The sequence below is a fragment of the Indicator indicator genome, chromosome 31, assembly GCF_027791375.1.
Source record: "Indicator indicator isolate 239-I01 chromosome 31, UM_Iind_1.1, whole genome shotgun sequence".
Lineage (NCBI taxonomy): Eukaryota > Metazoa > Chordata > Aves > Piciformes > Indicatoridae > Indicator > Indicator indicator.
In genome coordinates, this window is record NC_072040.1 from 4,831,648 (window position 1) to 4,853,791 (window position 22,144).

Genomic DNA, 22,144 nt, shown 5'->3' on the forward strand with positions numbered 1-22,144 from the left:
GTGGTTTTGCGGGGTTCCTATTTCTAAGAAAATTCGTTAAGTTCAGAGATACTTTACCTGAAGCTCTGCACGCCACTGGTAAGGCAGGTGTAGAAAGGGGCCAATTACTCCTGGCGTCACAGACTTCTTTTTCTCCAGATTAAGAACGGTTTGGGGATCTGCAGAGCTGCTCCCCGGGACGGTGCCGGCCGCGGCAGGAGCTGCGGGCAGCGGCTGCGGGCAGGGACTGCGGCTGTGCCGCGTCTGCAGGTAGCAGCAGGATCTGCGGCTGTGCCGGGTCTACAGGTGGCAGCAGCTGATGTCTTTGGAGAGCCAGTAGAAAGCTCTGCTGCCTTTCGTTTTCTTGCCCGCGCAACCCTCCGGCTCCAAAAGGCAGATCAGTTGGCGAGTAAATGATTGGGTGGGGGAGGGGGGACGACGAAATGACTGGGGCATCCCCTACAGCCTGTGATTTATTTATGTTCAAATTTAACCTCCTCCCTTTCTTCTTGACCCCGAGTTCAAGATTTTCACTTGATTCCCCTCATTTTCATAGTTATGAAAACTCTTAACTGATGACTTAGGAGGTCATTCATATTTAGTCATTCCTATCTGGCCCTTCAAACTCCGAATCGCTGGGGCAGGGAGGACAAGCAAATATAGGAGTTGACTCTAGACACGTTTCATATCATCAGTGGCCCCTTCAGACAAAACAAACACAGCCCCACTTCACCTGCCTGTAAAGTTCAAACAATAGACTTCATACATGTCCTTGCTGGTCCCCAACTGCCCCTAAAGCTCAGCTACCACTCAGTGCATGCATCCTGCCTGACCTTGTCATTTTAATCTAACTGCAAATTGAAAACAAATGTGTGGGGTTTTTTCTTTTTCTTTTTTTTTTTTTTGTTAAGTATGTCCATTACATCTTACAAGAAGTATTTTAATAAATTAAATAAAAATAATAATCGATTCCTTCCTGTTTTGACTACTGTCAGACCTGGTCAAGAAGGACAACATTCAGCAGAATTGTTTTAATTATCATAATAGTCGACGTGCCATCTGATGGCATGGGTGAGCTCACCTGATGTAGCACAGATAGCACTGATTTATGAAGCCATAATTGGGTCTCCAATAAACATTTGTCAATATAATGTATTCATTCAAACCAAAGCCTTCTTTATTTATTCGTATAAAAGAGCACTTAACTTTCAACAGAGAATTGCCTGCCATCAGAAACACTCCATAAACGGGGGAGATTTATGAAGACACGGTACCGGAGGGTGATGAGTGGAAGACTAAAGTTCACTTTAACCCTTCAGAGTGTCAAATTCCACCTCTTGCTCATTGCTGGTACTATTCATATTTCTTTCTGAAAGCCCCAAGCCAACACATTAACCTTTGTCTACTCAGACATTAAAGTCCCAGCTCTTTTTTCTACCATGCAGGGTTTCAGAAGGGACATCTCTCACTTCTGTTACACAGCGAGGGAACATGCACACAGCTGAGAGGTGGCTGTCTTTAGGCTTCCCTGCTTTCTGCCCACAGTTTGCACCAAGTGTATATTCTTCCAAAAACAGTTAAGCTTCCAGAGCTTAAACAACTCACTGAAAAGCTACAAGCTGAAGGATGGAAATGCATCTTCCCTGTCCTGTGGACAGGGACTTCTGACACACTGAGATCCTTTGAATCTCATTTGCTTCTTCAGCATCATAGCTTTACTACAGCCTTTGGACCACTCTGAACAGCATGTGGAAGTGAGTACCCTGCCTCCAAAACCTGACATTAGTGTCTTCAGTGTAGCAGGCACTCACCTCAAGTGTCTGACAGTTAAATGCACATCAGCTTGTAACAGGCTTTCCTTAGGTGCAAATTGCTGATACCAACCTGTAGCATTTTCTCACTTGAGAAGAAAAGTGGAAGGAAGTTAGCGGGGTAAATTCTGCCAGGGGGGCCTGCCATGACATTGACTGCTGCTCCTCACACAGCTTTTTACAGTCTGCAAAGCTGGATGGCATGGCTACTGAAGACAAAGAAAAGAAGGCCTGCCCATGAACCCTGGAGAAGCTTGCTTATGAACAACTCCTGAACCAAGAGGATCAGATTTGCACAGGCTCATGAGCCTGAGCTCTAGCAAACAGAGATCCTCATCAATAGCTTTGGCAAAAAGCAGAATATAAGCAAAGTTATTTTCCAAGTGTCTGTTTCTGTTTGGGGAGGTCTATAAAACAAATTGAGCAAGGCAGCTTCAAACAAGAATGCCTATTGCATCAAAAAGGGAATATACAATGATAATTAGTGATTTACTGTCCATAATTGTTATCAGGCTTGAACAACAATTGTAGCTATCAGTAACTAATTTGTGCCATTTTTGAAAGAAAAAACCCCAACCAAACAAAAACAGCCCCCAAAGCCTCCTCTCACTTGTGCCCTCCCAGCCAAAGAAATGAGGTTCACATTGGTGCATGGAGCAGCAAACAAAAGCAGCTGGTGTGACCTTCCTCCACCAGAAAGAAAACACAACACAAACCTCTAAACTGTTGGTTTTTTTGCTAAGGAGGGATTGAGCATGAGAGAATAGAAACAACTGGAGGGCAGTGATTGTTCTCCCCCAGCAGAGCAGGCTGGAGCTCTGAGGCTCAGCAGTCACCAGTTCCCACATGGTGAGGTGGGTGGCCCTCCTGTGCTGGTGGTTAAGGGCTACTAACAGCAGGGTGCTCCAGAAAGGATGGGGGGAGCTTTCTGTGGGTAGCACAAACCTATCAGGAAAGTTGCCATCAGTGTTACTGATGTCCGAGTGGGATAAAGAATCCTTCATGGCTTTCGTTTTGACTCCGTGGCTAAATGGCTTCAGTGCCCCCAGATGAGAACTTCACCAGAGCTGTCAAATAGCCAGAGAAGTTCTAGTGAGGTCTTCAGCACATCAGTAGCTAAGTGAAGATTACGTACACAAACACAGACTGAGGGTCTGGATTTACCTGCAGAACTATAATTATCCTGGGATTAGGCAGGAATCTCTGGATTATTAGAGAAGCCTCTCTCAATCCCCTATTACCCAAAACTTGGTTGAACAGATCAAGGGTTGATCATTTTTTTGATTGAATGGGATAATAATTTAAGTGATGGCAGTTTAAGTTAAGATTCCTTGTGTTACTGAGTAAACCACTTGCCTTTGGAGGTGAACTGTAGGGTGGCCTCTTTAAGCCAGAAGAGCTGCAGCTGAACTCCAAACTGAGATAACATTTTGTCTCCAAGGCTGTGTGCAGGGATTGTTTTTACAGCAGCCTTACCCCATTCTGCAGCTCCATGTGCTGGCCTCAGATACTGCAGGCAGTTCTGATTTCCCCATCGCAGAATCTGCTGTGATTGCAAAAGATACCTGCAGGGAGACAAGCAGGACCAAAGCTATTCCACAGCTTTCATAAAAAAGAACAAATCAAGTCAAACTCTTCAGACCAGAGGGAACTGAAAGGTGATACGCTACAGGCCTACAAAATTGCTGCTGCTGCTAGTAGCTTCAGATGACCAAAGCAATGACTTTGGTCCAAAGTCCAGCTGGAGACACCTGTCAGGAGCACAGAAGCAGAAACAAGGCTTCTTCCCAGGTCTGATGTCCATTCAGCAGCTGCAGCTGGAAATCTGGCTGGAGAGAAAGCTGCCTACCCCACAAGCTCAGTATTTATCCAGGAGAACCAGTCAACCACCCAGGACAGGGCTTAAATGGGCTTCTGGGCCCATGGACAGAAGGTGGGGAAGTCCCAGGTGAGGCCAATCTGTGCAGTCAGGGCTCTGCCACTCAGGAAGAAAGCACCCAGCAGGAGCCAGCTCTGCCAAGGGGGTGGTCCAGCAGTTGGCTCTGGAAAGCAGAGAGAGGTCCCTGCCCATCCTGCAATATTTATCTGCTCACAACAAGCAGGCACTCTGTCAAATGGAGGGGGAAGGCAAGTCTTGGCCTGCTGAGGTCAGTGATAAAGTTCCCATTGATTGCAGTGGGGTCAGGGCTCCACTTTGCTGTTTCTTTTCCTGAGCTGCTGTTTTGAAGTCCAACACGGTTATAAAAATAACAAGAGGAAGTGCCTCAGACTCTCTTTTCCCAGCCCTTTCTGGGGATCATGGGGATCCCTCCTGTATCAGTGCATTTCATACTCCCTGCTTTGACCCCTGTGTCAGGCTAATGGCTTTCTGATGGAGAGCCAGATAAACCTGCTGCATAGTGCACCAATGCACTCCCTGCTGCAATAGTGCACTCCCTTTCGGCCAGAGGTCCGGGTCAGTGATGTGAGCATGAAATATGCTTCTCCTCCTGACCTGTGACTGAGATGTTCTGCTACTGTAGTGCTTGCAGGGCTGAGCCAGAAACAGCCTAGCAAACAGAGCAGCAGCCTTCCTGTGGCCAGGCTTTATCCCCACACTGCTTGACCATCTGTACAACAAGTTTTTATGGCCAGTGGTTCTGCCCCATCTGTTTCTGGGAACACATGAACACTGCTCCTGTCTTCTTGTCACAGAGCTGGTGACTTGTTTATTTGTGCTTAAGAAGGATAAATACACTGGGGCAATGTGCCTAGAGTTTTCCTTCAAAACAAATTTACGGGGCCAGCAGGTTTTGTCAGCGCACTTGGCAGCTTGCTCAGTAGCAGCCTTTGCCATACCTGCTGTGCCACAGCAGAAGAGACTTTTTTCCTAATTGGAATTGCCCATTGAGTCACTCATCACCTCTTCTTAGAAATGCCTTAATTTCACCAGAAAACCTTCTATCAGGACAGGATATGATGAGATGATAGCATCTAGTAGAACATTAGCCAATAACTTACAGAGTGTTCTGCAGTGTCCTCACAGCAGCAGCCTTATACTCACAGACATTCTGACTCCTCTGAAGCTGTGTAACTGTCAGCCTGTGGCTCTGTGTAGTCTATTTGTGCTCGTTTGTGGGTGCTGAGATGTCAGTGGTAGTTGCAGCCTGGCAGAGCAGCTTGCCTTCTGCATCAGGAAGCAAAATTCTGCCTGAGCTGTTTCAAAGCAGAAAGTTAACTGGAAAAACACAGCCTAGCACCACAGGTCCTCTACATGCAAGTGCTTTAATGGCCCCCAACTTTTAAAAATTTGTCAGACATAAAAGCAGTACTAATCTGATTAGTAACTGTGCTTGAGTAAATCTACTGTAAAAATGGAGCGTGCCCTGTTTTGAACATGATAGCACGCTGGCCATTTGAGCACTGCCACTGTGAAACATAAAAGTCTCTTTGATGGAATATTTATTTCCTGAGTTAAAAAAAAAAAGGATGGTACAGTATTGTTTGTTTTCAAAATCACTTGTAAAACTTTATTAGCCAAGGAGCCGATATGCCCAACAGTCACACAAAGACCTGTGCTGTGCAGCTAGAGAAGGATGAGAGCTCATCAGGGAGGAAATCAAGTGGGTAAGGCCAAGAATTGCTCATCCTACTGCTTTTAGCTGCTGTGCCCTGGAGGAACAAAGGGAAGACAATATGGAAATCTGTATTTACTCAGTTGAACAAGTCAGTACTCTTCTGAGTGGCCTTGGAAACTCACAGAGCTTTCTATCTACCCTCTAGAACACTTCTGCACGTCACTTTGGCAGTCACAGCTACTAATTTTAAAGCAGGGCAAGGTCTCCATTCTTGGGGCTCAGATGCACTGCAATCAATCTTGTTATGACATGCCAAAACATCTCTGGCAGCTACAATAAAAGTCCAGGGAAACATCCGCACCACTGATGAATAAGTTCCTTGAAAAGAAGGAAGAGTGGACACGAGCCATGATATATGGGTCTTGATCCAGGTCTGGAAAACCTGAGGACTGTATTATGGCCACTCTATACATAGCAGGAGATCAGCAGCCGCACTTGTGTCCAGGTTGCACTAAGGATGCATCTGAAGTGCACATAGAGGTGTGCACACCCCCTGTGCAATTGTCATCCAGACCTCCACCAGGACAAGAAATGAGACCCTGGAAAAAGCAGCTCCTCTGTGGCTCACCCAGAGGTAGCAGTGTTTCCTTCCTGGTCAGAGTGTCTAAGAGGTTGTCTTGAGTAAAGAGTGCTTGACCAGCCCCTACTGCTCCAACAGTAATGTTCTGTTTAACTAATTAAATATTAGCTCAAGCTGTTTGCATGGTGGGACATGCCCACTAGTGAGAGAGAAAAAAAACCAACACCTTCCTGAGGCAGAAAGTGCATTTTTCGGACAAGAGAAGCAATTTATCACTGCAGCTGGAAGGCTTTCTGTTCCCTTTCTGTGATGTTCATGTGGACATCTGTGAAGCTTTACTCAGCCTACAGCAAGTCTCTCCCTCCCTGTTCAGTTTGCATTTTTGAGCAGGAAACGCTTTAGGCCATGTGTGGAAAAGGCTGTCAGGACAGGGCCCCTGCTTTGCCCCCGTGCCAGGGCAGTGGCAGATGGCACAGCTGCAGCAGTGACACGTGGGGAGGGACACGGAACAGTGAGCAGAGTGTAGAGAGCATGGCACACGGCAGTCGGTCTGAGACCTGAAGCGGACTGTGAAATACTTCCAGTGCTTTCTGATGACCATGAAGCTATGTCCTAAAAGCAGGGGCACAAGTCAGGCCCTGTTACACTAGTGTGGATTTTCTCACTCACATTTTTCTTCCTAACACAAACTGAGCTCAATCCACTGATCTTTCACACTTCCAGCATATTCTATGCCAAAAATCAGACTGTGTGCTAGACAAAGCCCTGTTTGTATTGAAACCCAGGAGTTGTCTCTTTCACCCCAGTGACCCAGGACATCCCAACCGTCTGGTGTCCCAGGCTGCCTGCTGGCAACCATGGTGTGCAGAGGGTGAGCCACCACCAGCTCTTTGTTTCGTTTCCAAACAGTTTTATAAACACAGCTCACTTACAACCCCATAAACTTCATCCCACCCAGAGGCCTTTCTGCACAGCTTCATCGACACGCACATGGAGTGAGCTTTAGGGAGGCTATTTTGGTTTGATAAGGATCTAGTAGGGCTGATGATAACATTAACAAAAGAGCCCCAGGTATCTGGTGCAGGCGTGCTCCACATCAGCAGCACAGCACCTCGTCTCACTGCACTCTCTTTGCTGGATGGGCTATCAAGTTCCTAACATCATCCTGGGGCAAAGGGACTTGCTTATGAGGTTTGGAGCTTGTCCTCCCTCAAGAGCACAGAGCAGCAGCCCCTGAGCTTTTTGGGGAAGATCCCTCTTAGAAAGGCTGTAGTTGCCCATCAGATGAGAACTCACACGTAGATGTGTCTGGGGGGAATGGAGGTGAAGAGACAAGTGTTAGCAGTGGGCCCTGCATCATCCTGGTCATTTAAAGCCTGCAGCTGGCATGTCCCTGGTCATTATTCAGCTTTTTTTTGTTTTCAAGTTATGATGTGTGGCAGGCAGCAATCCCTGATCCCTTGCCCACATTCTTTCTTTCAAATTCTTCCTAGGTTTCAGTCTCACAAAGCATTTTGTATCTTCCCACCCCCACCGCGCCTCACCGCGGCCTGCCCCGTCCCTTGCCGGCCCTTCTCGGTGACGCCTCGGGGTCGGGGTTTGCCCCGGGCAGCGCTGCCCGCGGAGCTGCCACTGTTTCACAGGCAGGCGGCGCTGTCCGCCCACAGAACGCGCCCCCGGCTGGGGCTGCGCGGGGCGGAACAGGCAGGGGCTGCGCGGCGCCAGCCTGGCAGCGGAGGGTGCGCGGCTGGCAGCGCGGAGGGGCCTGCTGGCTGCGTTCTCTCCTGGGCGGCCTCGGCCAGGATTCCCCTCCGCGCCCCTCGGCGCCAGCGCGGCCCCTGCCGCTCGTTTCCTCGGCCAGCACGGCTGATGCGACGCAGGGTTGGGGTGGCTTAAGGAGCAGCCATCGATCACGAAAGTGCTGACCGAGAAGGGAGAAGGGGCAGCAATTCTCCTATGTGCTTAACAGAAACCGTGCCGAGCGTGGCGGCGTTTTCCTCTCGCTGGAAATGGTACCCGACACTTTAAAGCGAAACCCCCCAAAAGATGAATAGTGCCGAGGCATTCCTGTTTTCAGAGCTAAGACATTCAACATTTCCTGGAAATGAAGCATGTGGTGTCTCAGGCAGACCCCAAGCTGCTGGGTACCTCTGAAAAGATAAGCCGAGGAGCTGGGCTCCTCAGTGTGCTCTGCTCCCTGATGAAGTGTTCCATCAGAAACACTTTGGCCCTGGGAGCAATCTCATGAGATCATGACCAACTCCACAGTATCTGTTCAAACCTTTGTGTTTTGCTGTCCAAGCTGCAAAGATCCATGCTCAGGTTGGAGTGTGAGCCCCCACCCACCTGCAGGATGATGTAAGAAGCAGGCTCAGACTTGGTTTCAGGGTCAAACACCTTCAGAGCTGGAGGAGGATCAGAAAAGTGACTTGGATGTGATTTTGATTCATCCCTCTGTATGTACAGGGTGCACAAAGATTTTTTTGGCTCTGGAGCCAGGTGCCACTGCGATGTGGGAACTTTCAGATCCAGGCCCTTGGTTTGGTTTGGATTTACCCCTTGGCTTTGAACTGTTTGGGTGTTTGCTTGACACTTGTCCAACATGTCCGCATTTTTTGAATTTGGAAAGTTGAGCTGAAACTCTGACCAACTGCCTATTTTTTGTGGTATTTGACCATTTGAACTCTCACCAGATATTAGAAATAAACCTGGTGTGTTTCAGAATTTCTGGCACTTCTGCTGACAATGGCTGTTGGGTGGCATCAAGGACAAGGGGTGCAGATTTGAGTGTGCCTGAGTGATTATGGGTGTCTCCTTCCTTCTTCATTCTCAAACTCAGAGGATCCATAGTGTGAAATGTTCTTATATGAGAAGTGACTTTGGAAAGGGCACATTCCCATGGAGGTTTCAGTAGGAAACATATTCCTACCCTGTAATTCACACATCATTTCCCTTTTGAACAAGAAAGATGAGACTTATCAAACAGAAAACTGTTTTTGTTACATGTGCCTCCAGTTTTGTGCAGTTCTAGCACTTGAAATAAAAATCCCCTGGCTTCAGAGAGGTTTCTAATCTATTTGATATTCTGTGACTTCTAATGCATCGTTTGCCCCTTTCCACTGCTTAAAAAATACCACGGAGTAAGAACGATCAGAACATGCAGGCCAGTCCTTGCCTTTGGGATCCCTCTGTAACTACACATTGTTTTTGTTGGAATTCTGACTTCTCCTAATTTGAATTCTTACTTTGCAATGATTTTCCTACCGAGATGGTGCTCATAATCAACCAAAGGGGTTTGGAGATAACTGGTGGTCTGGTGTTATGTGAATGCTTGGGTAGAATCTGACTGTATTCACTGTGTGATTTCAGGTGGTCCTCATCATTTCACCCCCTACATACTCTGAGTCCTCCTGGTTTGTGAAATGCCTGTTTGTGCTCACAGCTCCTTTTGAACCTGCTTTTGGGCAATGGGAATCCACTGTGTTCCCTTAGAAGTACAGAACCCACTTTAAACAACCTCCCTGAGCGAGATGCATGGCAGATCCCCGCAGAAAGCAAACTGCAGTTTCTGATGTCAGCGAGCAAGTCGTTCAGCATCCTTCTGTTCCGCTCACAGTCAGCACTGAGCAGCTTCCTGGAACCTTTCCATGTTACTGACATGACAGACCTCTCACAAAGTGGATGAGTAATGACTGAAATAATTCAAAGATAGTAGCTGGAAATATAAGAAACAGGGTCACAGCTTATTTCTCTTCTAAAGCAGAATAAATTGTTCAACACTTCAGGGTGAAGAGCTCTAAATTTGCAGAGTGGATTTGCTTGAGCTGACAGTCTTTGAAGAGCTTGACCTGAAACTTGTATTCTCCTGTTCCACTGCCAGTCCAGCCCCATAACTCACCCCAAGAGAGAGTGACAGCCTCACCTATAAAATTATGTCCTCTCCTTGTTGCTGAGTGCAGGATTACTCTCCTTAAAAATGCTGGCCAAGGTCTGAGGGTATCACATGGCTGCTGGGCCAGCAGTGGTGATGTTTGTGGAACCGTTCCCTGTCTCGGGGCTAATCTCCAGGATAATTTAGATTAACCTTCCAGATCTCTGGAAAGCCCATTCCCTATGAGGGGCTGGCCCTCTTATAGCCAGACCCCATCTTAAAGGTTTAACCCAAGCTGACATCACCATGTTTTGTCAAAAGCTTTAAACTGATAGGTATCTCAGAAACCCCCCAACTTTCCCCAGTCAGACCCTACCTTCTGCTTTCAAGCCTTCCCACCCCCTCACCAAAACACTGTATCCACTGTGAATAATGCTAACCAGAGAGAGCAGGGACATCTTGATATCTCCTTCTGTTTGCTTTGCCACAAGACAGATCGCTGTGGCAGATGGATGGAGGGTATCAAAGAGCTGCCCCTCCGCATGCCTGAGGAGGGCTTGAAATTGATCAGCCTGGGCTGGGAGGGAAGCAGGATTTTGCATCAGCAAAGGTACCTCAGGCTCTGGCTTCTGGAATGGGCAGCCAAATTATTCTGTTAGTCAAGTATTTATAGCCATCATTACAACTTGGGCTGTGGAGTACATGGCCAAAGGCATAGAGAAACGTGAACTAAAAGCCTAATTCCATCCTGAAGATGGAGTAAAAGAAATAAATTGTGCTGTGCAGAGTTATTTTGGAAGAATTAGCTGATCAAAAGTGATGCAAACATCCCTTTGTTTTCCTGGGAAAGGAGCTCTGCTGCAAGGAGAAAGATGTTCCAGTCTCAGGGTTCTGTGGTGCAGGCAGAGTTCTCACCATGCACGTCCTGCCTGTTGCACTGACCAGCCCCCAGGTCCCTCCCCAGCACAAGGCATGGCAGAAGGACACTGTGGTGAAGAAGACCAGCAAGGTCTCATCCTGTGCTGATCCTGCTGCTTCTGGGGAGCCAGAAGAGCCTCTTCTTACCTGTAGATTTATTTCTAATGGCTCACCTGACCTGACCTGCACCACCAGAGTCTTCTCACTTCCCCCGGGTTGTTCACCACCAACAGACTCAGGACAAAGAGGTCTGGGCAGAGTCATCCAACTGCCTTCTGTTACTTATGGAAAATGTCAGGTTAAATAAAATTCCTTGAGGGAAGGGAAAGTGACTGGGTGGGATATAATCATCTTTATAGGCAGGTAAAAGAGGTGGTCCCCTCCCCTTCTTCATGCATGAGTTAGACTGGACCATGCTATAGAAAGATGAAATCCTTCTGAAAACTAAAGATTACCCAGCTCCTTGGTGCTGTTCAAGCTGTTCCTGCTCTCCCTGGGTCATGGCAGATAAGATTTTACCTTTTGGTAATCTTAAACAGGTTGAAACCCAGCTATAAAGAGAAAAGTTCTGAACCTGAGAAAGGCAGGTCAGCCTTCATTGTCTTCAGCAGCTGTGAAGTTTTAACTTCCAGCCTGCATTTCAGGTTCTAGTGTCAATGATGGAGCGATAAAAGCGACTGCAAAACAGCAATGCAGAGGGCATGTGTCTTATGGTTTACGTATGAGGCAGAAGCTGACAGAACTTGGGAGGCTGTAGCTGCCTGGGAGGCACCAGCCTTTGGAGAACAGCTTTTTTTAGTTTCCATGTTGGTTGTACCCTGGAGAGTACTTAGGAGATTGCTCCCCTGGTCTCTGTGATTTCCCAATTATGCAGTCTACCTCCAGGGACAGCAGCTCTTGGCTCAAAAATAAAACAAAGGGTCGATAAAAATGTGACAAAGATACTGCAGGAAAATGGATTTAAGGAGAAAATATGGATATTTCCAAGCATTCCTATGAAGATGGTTAAACTAAGCCACATATTTCTTCTACTTAAATATAGAGCAAGAGGTGAAGTAGATAGCAATGTGACCCTGAGTCCTTGTAAAGCTCTTTTGGTGGCCCAAAGCAGGTTTTACCTTGGAGAATGTCTTGGGGACAGTCCATCAGTGTAGGGATCATCAGCTCTTTTTGTCCATGCCCCATCAATCTTAAGGATCACTGATCTGTGGAATATTGGATCTAGGAATGCTGCCAGTACTATGACTTCCCTGTGACATGCCTACTGTGCCTGGCACCGTAGGGCTCTGTGACAATAGCACCCAGGAAGAGAGCCCATGTGTTTGCCCATTAAATCAGTCCATCTGCTGAGAGGCTGTAGGAGATATTCTGAAGAGGTTGTAGAAGAGTCTTTCTCAGTGGGTGTGGCAGTTTAGGCTGGGTGCCCCCTGCCACTGCTGCATGAGATACACCTCTGGTGTCCTGGGTGCCCACCCACAGGGGTGGACACAGGAAATGACGTATTTCTACCCATAAGTCCTGCACCCTATAAGGCCATCTGCAAAGTCATTCTCTTCCTCTTTCTTCCCTCTCTGCTCCCATGGGAGATGTCCTCTCTTATCGGGTAATGCCGGGGGAGTATCCTCAAGGCCTCTTAGGCCTGTCTAGGCCTAATGCCAGGAGGAGATTGGAGGGGGGGGCAGTCTCAGACCTGGCCAGCCTGAGACTTGCCTAGCAGTGGGAGGTGGGGGAAGGAAGAGCCCTGAGGGATTGGGTAGACCCTCAGGTGGGAGGAAGGGAGGACTGGGAAGCTTTTGGGAATTCTGTGAGGGGGTTCTGTATGCTTTAGGATGTTCTTTTCCGCTATGCTTTGTAGTTTGTAGTTCTCTGTAGCTTCACCAATTGCTTTTCCATTTAAACTTTCCATCACTCTCCAATCCTTTTGTGTGAGTGTCATTCTTTTGTCCCTCTCGGGGCAAGGGATGTTCTGGCTGGCCTCAAACCAGCACAGTGGGGATTTTCACATCGAAAGGGGAAGTTTGTCCCAGAAGTGTACAGCTGTCAGGAACCAGGTGAAACCCCAGGATCTGTGCAAGATGAATGATCTGAACAGATCATCAGTGGTTTCCTCCTGCTCCTGCACAAACCCAGCCTTATTTCAGGAGCTGCTGACTACTTCTCTTTCCCCATGCTTGGAATTAAGCTCCTGACAGCACAGGTACCAAAAATCATCTAGCCACGGAACCCCCCTCTATTTAGTGCAGTTATGGTTGTAAGTAAAGTGATGAATTGGGCAGTCAGGGTAAGTGTTTCTGCACTTGCAGACATCCTTCCTGCCACTTGCCCCGAGGGATCCTCGCTGCCCTGCAAGTGATCTCACAACCATTTCCTTCAGGCTGGGGTGGATTTGGCCTAAATTTCATCTACCTTTCTGGGTTTTGTTCTGGAATCACCAACAGTGAGCCAAGGAATCAGTTCCAGTGTCATTAGTTATGTGAGACATAAATACCACTGAAGGGCAGAGGAGCTGCTCCTCAAGACTGATTGCTACTGCTGTGTTTGTTGCTTTCCTTCAAAGTCCCAGAGAGAGTTTCATGAGAATCCAGTTACTTTAAATTTAAACTAAACTCCAACAAGTTTATAGGTCCTAAAAAATTGTGAAGGAAACATTAGGAGAGACACTTTTTATGGCTTAGAAGGAAAAGAACCAAATATTCACGCCAAAGAACTGCATATTTAGCATTTGAACAAGGATTTAAAACCCACTCCTGGTTTCAAGGTAATGATTTCTCAATGACTGCTTCAGTCACTGAGTGACTGCAGCCTACTGCCAGGTGGGAAGAGCTGCTGGCAAAGTGTCCTTATGGTGTGCAAGAGGGAAGGGCTCATGGCAAGCACCCACCTGCAAGCTGATGTCCTGCACAAGGGCAGAAAGCAGTTCAGGTGGGACACTGAAGGGACAGGGTCAGTAGGGCTCTCAGGAATAATGGACTGGGCAGTGCAGCTACAAACTTCCAGGGTGGACACATGGCTCATGGGGGCATCCTGGGGGCAAACCATGGCCATCACAGATACTGAGAGAGAGGATTTGGTGTGGCCATGACCCGAGGGCAGCTTGTGGCAGGGCTTACAGATGATCTAGGAGACTCACTGCCTGCAATGACTGCAAAGCTGCCCTGGGAACACTTTTGTGTTTTTCAAACTGCTCATGCATCCTCTCTTCAGTGGGTGAGAAGCAGAAACAGCTCAGCCCTACTGCAGACAAGGCCATGCATTTACTGTTTGCCATTAACAGCTTAGAGTAAATGAAACATGTGGTTTGTAAGAAGCACACGTCATGGTTTTACCCAGGTCACATAAAATAGATACAGCTGTAGAGTGTGGAACAGCCCAAGCTCAAGTGGTGAATCCAGCTAACTGGTATTTGCAGGTCGTGTCACCTGTGGGTTTGCAGGGCTCAGGCAGCGTAAAAGGCTGCAACTCTCCAAAGGAAACGGATCACTGTAACTGATTAATCTTTTGGCACAGACCTTTGCAAATGTTTCACTCTCTGTGTGCTATTTGTCACATTTTGTCTCCTTGTTAAAAGCTGCAGCCATCCATCCAGCTCCCTGCAGCAGCAGGCTGTGACTCACGCGAACGTGGACAGACTGCTGTGGAGCAATCCACAGCAAGCTGGGGCACATTAAACTGTTCAGCTGATGCACAAATAGAACACAGGAGTGGTCACCAAACCATTGGTTAATAGGCTAAAGGACTCCCTTCCCACTGAAACCATTTAAACCATGATTTATCCAGCTTCTTCCAGAACCATTCCTTCTTTCCAGTCTCCTTTGTGTGAGTTACAGCTGCAAAGGCTGAAGCTGTCAAGGACAATCTCTCTGCAGGTGCCTTCTTGTGCTGGCACAAACCTAGCTACCCATGGCAGCCTGGCCTGTGGGTCCACTTCAGGAGTCTGCACTCTTTACCCTTTCCATTGGCTCAACAGAGGAGCCCCCTCTGTGTTCAAGTGCTGAGCAGTTTCTGTGCATCCAGGAGTTTCTGGAGTCTCATGGTACTCTTGAGAGAGCAGAGTTCTTCACCTACATAGGCCAAGTGCTGAGGCTGTGAGCAAGAAGCTGGCCAGAGGATTGGCTTTGACTGGAAGAGGATTGGAAATTACGCTCTCCACATTTGATTATGTTGAAAAATCTTTGACTGTTGTAGGAGATGCTGTGTCTTGTTGGAAAGGTGGAAATGGCAACTAACCACTCAGCTAGGTGGAGGCGACTGGCTCAGGGAGCAGTGTGGGGTCACAGCACTGAGTGCAGCTGGGCTCAGCTTGCTCACAGCTTTGGGTGTAATTACAGGAATTCCCTCTGCTCTCACAAGACTTTCCTTTCAAGGGTCACCCATGGTGTCCAGATATGTTTTTCTAATGCTTCCATATTTAATGATGCCATGAGGGTACGCTGCTGGGTTACCCATCAGCATTCCTCCTGAACCATCTATGTTGCGTAAAGTGATCTGGTTTGAACTGAAACATGAGTCTGAAAAAAGCAAACAGCTTTTGCAATAAATACATTACCTTTCTGCTTCAAAAGGTAAAGGAACTTACAGAGATTCATCCTTTTCCACACATGGTTGTGCTTTAAAAAGCATCAGAAAGACAGAGCTAAGTTTCACAGCCAGAAGAAAGTCAATGTCATCCTCTATAAATCAAACTTTCCTTTCCCTTACCCACCAGAGCCAGGTGCTCCAAACGGCTTCCACTAGCAGTTAAATCTTTCCAATGGGAAGAAATAGCAATACAGAAAAATATGTAAGTTGAAAATGAGAGGCAAGGAATAACTTTGACTCTGAAAACATTTCAGACAAACCCACAGTTAGTGCTTTTCTTATGACCTGCATGCTGTGAGCTTCCCAAGACCTCAGAGATCACCTTGCAGATTCCCAGTCAAGACAGGATCTGTGGGAACTTCCTGAAAACAAAGTAAGAAAAAAAGTGGCAGAGCATATTTTTCAGTGACAGAGGTAAAACTGAGTTCATTAGTGAAGATCATCTAATCAGTGTGGCTGCAGCTATGCTCTCCTACAACAGTCTTACAAGTGGTTGGTGTGAAATCTAGATGCAAAGAAGTGCTGCCACTCCTCATCCCAGAGCACCTCCTGTTAGCATGTGAAAGGTGCCAGTCACTTGGCAACTGTGAACCCTGTACATCCTCTGTCCTACAGTGACCTCTCTGAGGTCAGATGGAGGAAGCAGGAGTACTCACTGAGGTTGCTGACAGGGACATTAGAAAGGCATTGGAGGCTACTTTTGAGTATATCTAAGGAAGTCTATTATTTCTGTCAATGATGTATAAAATGAATGGATGTGTCTGCATGTATGTATAAAAACCAAATCTGTAGAACCTGCCATATCTACCAGCTCCAACCCTAAACCTGAAGGATGCTGAGCACCCCCCTGAGAAGACAGAATTTGCACTTGAAACAAGCTGGCTGTAGAGACATGAACCCCATTTTATTGTTGCAAAACTAAACTGAAATTTACATGAGCAGAATACACCAATCTTACTGAAGACCACATCAACCTGCTACCCTCAAGCTGGTGTAACCTGGTGGAAGTAGAAAGAGAAGGGCCCAGCCTGTGTGGTCAGGGCACCATTTCATGGGGAGGCCACATGTTAGGTATGTGTGGTTGTGTTCCTGTTTGCTGTGGGAAAATAGAGAGGAGCTGGATCATGTGTTAACTGACGGCATTGCACACAAAGCTGTGATATGGCCTAGAAATTATTTCAGATGGTTGTTATTACCTGCAAGGAAACTTGCTGCATGCTTTCCTGGAGCTCAGTAGACACAGTGGGAACATGTTTGAGGCTGAACTGTCACCAGGGTGTCATGAAGTGAAGCAGCAGCAACCCCTTTACCTGCAAAAGTCTCACAAAGGAGCCAGCTGCAGGGTGGTGCTCGGAGTGATGTGCTGCACCCTCATCACACCTGCCTTGTGTGGCGTCTTAGGAAGAGCAGTGAGCTCTTAGCAGTTATTGAGGTTTGTCAGCTCTCTGGGTTTCCAGCAGGAAAGGGGAAATGGCAGCAATCATGCCCAATTGAGTTTCCCATGATGTCCTCAGGAAGCGCCCAGCAAAGGGTTGCAGATGTGCAGGCGGTGGCAGCGCCGCCGCGGTGCCGATTAAGATCTCAGCAGCGATGGCAGCGGTGCGCTGACAGCAGCACAATTGCTTGCACCTGTTTCCCTGCATTACACACACAGGTCTGGAATGGATTACCCTGCCTGCTGCTGGACGCATTCCACCTCTCTGCACCCTGATGGACTCCAGCAGCATCTCTGCTAAAGATCAGGCAACTACTATAAGGATCAGGAAAAGGTGGAGACAATTTGCTGCCTGTTTTTGCTCTGCTGAAATTTCAGTTGCTATGGTGATTCAACGAGGACTCGCTGGCTTCAACAAGAGCTGCATCTGCTCTGCAGGATTCAGGTACTGCCTGAAAGCCCAACAGCCAGACATTGTCTGACCACTTATCTCCATGATCAAAATTACCTCTGCTTTCCACAGGATTTGTAAAGGAACTCTGAAGACTTTGTAGTCAGTTGTGGAGCACAGGGGAGCTTCTGATGCACTCACTCTGGTAGCAATGGAAGTAAAGGTAAAGCAGCTCAGATCTTCTCCTCGAGGGGAGCCCAGAGCCTGAGATCTCCTCACGGAAAGGCAGTGTCAGTTCAGAAAGGATTTTCTATGGAAGTGGCTAAAGGTAGAAAGAGCATTCAGGAGAAACAGTCCAGCTGTGTCATGAACCCAGTGCAGGGGCTGCCATGTGCCATTGGTTATAGGGCTGGCACTGGAAAGACATAAACCAAGGCCAAACGTCTCGCAGGGAATGGATCACAAGTGTCGTGTTATTTTCTCATGCAGCAGCAAACCGAATAACTTGATGGAATTTCTAATAATTTACTTTTTTTTTTTTTCTGCTGCATGATGCTGCTGCCTCTCACATCCCAAGTAAATTCCTTTAGCACATGTGGTATCACAACAGCCAGCCCTTGGCCCTGAGGAGTAAAATCAGACAGCAAGAAACTTCTGTAGGGATTTCTTTTTGAAACAAAAGTTGTTTATATGCAACTGCTGATGATTGTTACCCAGTGTCATTATTTTACAAACATCAGTGAAGAAAGGGAGTCACAGAAATGGGGCAGACATTAACTGAAGCAGGAGGTCAGATTACACAGATAAAGTGACATGGAGAAGACCTCAGACTACTGGGCCACAGTTCTAGGAAATATTTTTTTACCGTTTAGAAAGCTGAACCCACTGTTACTGTATAAAGACTTCCATTTATGGCCTGGCACAGGTAAAACAAAGAGAAATGGACTGCCCATTGAAGTACCTTTATCTGTACCTTAAGTACTAGACTCGAATCTGGGCCACCAGCTCTCATACAGGTAAAATTCATGGTTCAGTCAATGACTGTAGTGGCTTAAGAGAGAGAAAGCTATGTTTTAAAATACATATATATAATATATATAAGATATGTACTTTAAATATATAGTTAAAAATATAATTAAAAAAAAAGTGAATGGAAAATGGCTGAGCCTTCTCACAGAAGAGTGCTCTGTGCAGCATCTGAGAGAGGAAAACGTTCTTGTTCTCCCTTACAGATGTGTCCTGCTGAACATTTTCTTACAGTGACAGGGGAAGGGAATAATGCAGCTCTGGCAAGAACAAGAGGGTCACTCTGTGAATGGCACTTGTCTGGTACAGAGCCTGCCAGCTCCCCTGATGACCTTTGCTGGGAAAGTGATTTGTTTTTTAGTCCTAGCTTCTGCCTCTTGCTTAAGTGAATGTTTGGTCACTCATTTGAAGCAGGGTGATTCTTTCTGAGCCACGACTTCACCTCTGGACCTCATCCCAGGGTTTTCTGATGCTGCCTGAGCACAGAAGGGGTAGATAATACCTGTCAGGAACATGCCTCAAAAGCACCCTGGCATGGATACAGAATATTTAATCTTAGACAGGCAGAGCTGGAATGGGGGTTAGCTCTTTACGGAACGCTGGAAAGAAACATAAAAAGACAAATTTTCCGAAACAGCTGTTGCCAAATTCACTGTGTAAGGACATTTTTTCTCTGTCAGTGAGCCTTTAGACACAGGGCAGTGGTAACATCACAAGTGCTGGGCTCTATCTGCACACTGTCTAAAGACACATGAGAGGCCCAGCCAGGTCTCCAAACCCCTGCGCTGGGAGCTGTGGAAATGTAGCTGAGACCGGGTAGGCTCTGTGCTTTGGCCCCAAACCCGCAGACGCTGTGTTTGTTCCACTTCGTCTGTTTTCCAAGGACCCGGAGCAGAGGAGTGCCTCTCCCTGCTGGGGCTGGATTGCTGTTCCATGCATGGGAACTGGGGCAGAGAAAGAGCAAATGAGCCCCAGGCTCAGGTTAGTGCTGGGCGGGGGGCCTCATCGGGGCTAATTTAATCTAAATGTCAGTGACAAAGGGGCCCGAGACATTTCAAAAGGGTGATTATTTCTGCCCAGCCCTACTCAAACTAGCTTTGTGAGTACAATCTCGGAATTGTGAGCATGTACAGAGCAGCTTCGCTACTTCCGAGGGGAAGATGCTGCTTGCCCCGGGGCCATCTGAGTGTGGAGCTGTGTCTGGGTGTAGCCAACAGCCTGTCCTGGTCAAGTGAACCACCCGTGCAGGCCATAAGCAGTGCAATGTGTTGTAATCGCTGCTTAATAATTGCTTTCAGATCAAATAATGTTCAAGTGGTTACCACATCTGTGGCATGGTCTAAAGAACAGCACAGGACACTCTGTACAGACCCTCTGCAGAATAGGCTGTGCTGTACAGGGACACTGACTGCGTGGTGCTGCTGCTGACAGCAAGGCAGAATCACAAGAGGAGGATAATTCATCTCAGTGCTCTCGTGATTGTGATCTTACTAGCTAAGCCTTCCTTCAACACAATCTTTGGTTCAGAAAGCACCTGTACAGCTGTTTGTGCCTTTTGTGGATGCTCCCCCATTCTCCTGGATGCTGTTTTCATTCTGCACCTGTGCCATGAGCACCACTTGGATGATTTCCCCTGGTTGTCTGGAACAGTCAGATCACAGCCCAGAGTCACACTCAGCACACTGGATACTCCCTCAGCATACTCTTTTCTTTGACTCGTGGTGATTGTAGGACTAACCAGCTCCAGAAGCACCCACACAACCACCAGAGCAGCAGAAGGTCTCAGCTCTGCGGCCACTAGGCTTAGGTTTGGTCCCTTCTCCCCTCTGGTCTTTGCAAGCAGGTGGTGTCTGAGCAGCCTGTGTGGGGCAGCTGGCTGGTGGGTCCCTCCAGCTGGACATCTCCTCTGCACTCAGCTCAACCACACCTGCCTCAGACAGTGAACAATAAGTTTTATCTTCTGTATCTGGTGGAAAAGAGGGGGCTGTGTGAGTTGAGATGAGGGGGTGGAGGAAGAGTAGGATGAAAAGTCCTGGACCAATCACACCTCTTTCGGCTGTAATGTTTCATGATGTTTGCAGAGCCCATGTGGTCCTGTAGGACAGAAAAAAGAGTGAAGTTCAAGGGCTTTTTTCCCCCTCTCTGTTACACTACTCTCTTTAACACAGTTATTTCATTATCTCTTGCTATCATTTGATCAGATTTATCTTCCACTAAAACTTCCTTTCCCTTGAAGTAGACAGTGACATGGGAATGCAAACCTTTCCAGGCTTTTATTGTTCAGAATTAAGAAATGGTAGAATAGTCTCATGAAAGATTAATGACTTCCCCTAAGCATCTTTGTACCTGAGGACAAGCAATTACAAAAATATGTCCAAAGGAAAACAAGAAAGGATATTAGCCTGTATTGGCCAGGTATTTCTTGGCAGACAGCAAGCTTAGCTCGTTACACTGCCAGCATGTTTAGAGCTAAGACAGCTCCTGTCTTGACCCCATGTCTCATCTTTGTTTCTATGTTAGTAGCAATGCTGTCCTTGCAAGAAAATCTGACACTCTGCAGGTATTTTCCTTGATGCTTCTTTGTGCTTAAGTTCCCATTTATGTGCCAGTACCTGTCTCTGAGAGGCAGCTCTCTGCTCAGCACTAACACTTAAGGACTGAGCACTATATATATATATATTATATATATATATATATATATATATATTTCTGCTCCCCCCCCCCCCCCCCCGGGGTGTTCTGTCCTTGTTGATTCCTGGATTTCTGATTGTTTTTTTTTTTTTTAATTTCTGTGCAGGGGATTTTTCATAAAGTTTGTTTGGGGTTCACAAGAGAGTTAAGGTAAAAGTCTTTAGATTGCCTAAATTTTAAATAATCTCTGCTCTAATACTCTGGCAGGCTTTGATAGGTTTTTTGTCACAGGCTTGGAGAGAGGCTGGAAGCTGAAGGGCCTCCTGTTCCTCTGGAAGGAGCTCTGGCACTGAATCCTGTGGGCAACTTCCCTCTTTATCCCCCTGGTATGCTGCAATTAAATGGAAACCCCAGTGACAAAATACTGAAGGGTCAGAGTTAAATGTCTAAAGCCAGGGGAGGCTCTTTACCACATTCTGACCTTGGCCCAGCATCTCAGGAAGGGCAGTGCAGATCACCTCTAGAACCACCAGGTGAAGCACTTGGCACAGCCTTTGCCTCTTGCTTTGTTGGAACTGGTGGACTGTGGTGAGTCCTGTAAAATCTTCACTGGAGACCAGCTTGTCATGACACTGACCTGCTTCTGAAAGCTAAACGGCAATCTTACAACCTGCCTAAAAATGTGGTTTCCCTGTCTAAATCCTCAGCACTGGTTGTTTTAGCAGAGATGGCTAATCTGTGTAAAATTACTGAGTTTCAGCATTTTCCCAATGAAGCCAGTGGACTGGGATTTCCTGATTCTGAGAGCTCAGCTGGGAACCCAGCACGTTCCTGGGGGACCCACATTTCAGTACGTCTGAGGTTCTTCAGTGAGCTCTGCCTTGAAGCAGGGTACATTTCACCCCTGCAGAGGGCTGCAGCAGAGCCTCTTGCCAGTGCAGGACATGCTGCTCAGGCAGGGCTGGTGTGGTGCAGTACCTACATCAAAGCAGCTGTGGTAGTGAGAGGAGCATGTGCTGGGGTGCCTCTTGTAGCATCAAGGTGACAAGGTAAGAGCAGTACAAGTAAAAGTGCTTGAGTTATTTTGGTTGAGCTCCTTAAGTGAAAACATAACCTGCCCTTAGCGTGCTCTGGAGGAATGAGCAGCACTGGCAGGAAGCCTCCTTTTGTTTCAGAGGATGGGGTTTGGTTTCCTCCCCTTGCCCTGTGCACTGCTAACATCTGAGAATGAAGGGTGTGTGTCTCTGAAAATACAGCAGGTGCTGGGGGATGTGTCAGCTTCTGAAAGGCAGAAGGGGCAACAGCTGCTTTGCTGTGCTCACCAGAGGATGCTTAGGCTTCATCAAGAACTTCTTAGGAGATTTTGC